The following is a 1,806-nucleotide window of genomic DNA, read 5'->3' as shown; positions in this document are numbered from 1 at the left end:
GAGACCACCAGAAAGGCAGCCCTGAGGGCGTATCTTCAATCCCTCAGGAAGAACAAAAAGAAGAAGAGGTCCCATGCCTCATGCTCGAGCAGCCATTCGCAAAAACGACAAAGACACGATGACCAAGACCCCGATGATCAAGGCCTTGGCCCTTGTGAGGGGGAGAAAACGGCGGCTGCACATGCAACACATTCCGCTGCACCACAACCATCATCCACTCAACCACAACCCCCAACAAAACCCATTGAGTTGAGCTCTGCATCTGATGAAGAACCCACTACCCCTCCAACACAAACAAACCTACCCTTAACCCCTTCACCAACTCCTCGACCAACTCAACCATTCATCATCTCCACATCACTAGAACCTACAAACCAACCTACTTCACCCACACTACAAGAACCCTCAAACCAACCTCCTTCACCCACATTACCAGAACCCTCAAACCAACCTACTTCACCCACACAATCAGAGCCCACAACAACCCAACAACCAGAACCTATGACTACTCTTCCTTCATCACCCCAACAACCAAAAGAAACCCATGAACCTGAAACCACCAAACAACCAAAACACAACCCGTGGTGCAAGCGGATATTCCCTCCTCCTCGGGCCATCCTCCACAGAGCCTAGTGGACAAAATACTTCAGAACATGGAATCAATGAGGAGAAGACCTCAAGTGCCTACCAGGGAGCCAGTAATGATCGAAAATATCCATCAATATATGTATCAAGATAGAGAAGAAAGTCTATCAACCAATCCGCCAATCCCATCACCAGAGTCGATGAATCTTCTGCATCATCGCTTCGTAAGACAGACTACTCAAAATCCTCGAGCTGTCTTTTCGAACGADGGTATAAGAAGAGTCTTAGACTTAAAAGTCAAGTCCTTTGCCAACARAGCTATTCGCTACATCGAGTTCAGAGTGGAAAGAGCTCATAGGGAAGTTAGCGTATTCAACGAAAACGATCTTATCAACCTCAATCCTTATGACTTGATAGAACTATATGGTTACACGGCTCAGCGGCAAGATCATGGTATAAGATTTGGTATGGCTAACAGAGCTATTGTCAAAACGATGGAGTCCCTGGTAAACCTTAGAGCCAAAAACGATTTTGAGATTGCATTAAGGCTAGGCATTGAGAGATTGTCCTGCGGTCCACCAGATGAAGATTTCCAGGGCCTGCAGGAGATACRTTTTGCTTCAGTCTTGACTCAACCTGAACTCGGACTTGTTTACAAGAATGAGCTTGGGGTTAAAAARTTCTTTAGAATGTCTGAAGCCTTCAAGTATTCAACAGAGACACTTGAATGGTTTCAGAGAAACTTTAGAGACAGACTGGGCATAAGTCACGTGCCAAGGGAAGAGGGAAAACATCTCATTCAAGAAATCTCAACAGTAATTGCATACAGAAGATTACTCTTGCGCTTTAGAGAAATATACTTGGGTAATCCTTGAAGAGATAAATGTTTTGCCTTGATGTACATTTGCTTCCAGTCTTGTACAGAATTCATCATCCAATGAAAACTTGGAATTTGATGTTTCTTTAGATTAGTGTCTGTTCTTYATGTGATTAGATTAGACTTTGTTATTTCATTACTTAGGGGGAGATTGTTAGATCTCATAGTGCAAAATGTAAAAAGTAATGAAAAACAATAAGTGATGAAGAACCAGAAGACCGATGAAGAGATCAAGGCAGAAAAGACCAAGTCTGAATCGATGGAAAGACTAACCAGAGCATCGATGGAAAGACCAACCATCGAACCGATGGACCAAGTACAACCAACGGATCGATGGATGATGC

This window comes from Cynara cardunculus, unplaced genomic scaffold (genome assembly GCF_001531365.2).
Source record: "Cynara cardunculus var. scolymus isolate 2C unplaced genomic scaffold, CcrdV1 Un_Scaffold_8477, whole genome shotgun sequence".
In the NCBI taxonomy this organism is placed as follows: Eukaryota; Viridiplantae; Streptophyta; class Magnoliopsida; order Asterales; family Asteraceae; genus Cynara; species Cynara cardunculus.
The sequence above is the reverse complement of the archived record's forward strand: the minus strand, read 5'-3'. Positions refer to the sequence as shown.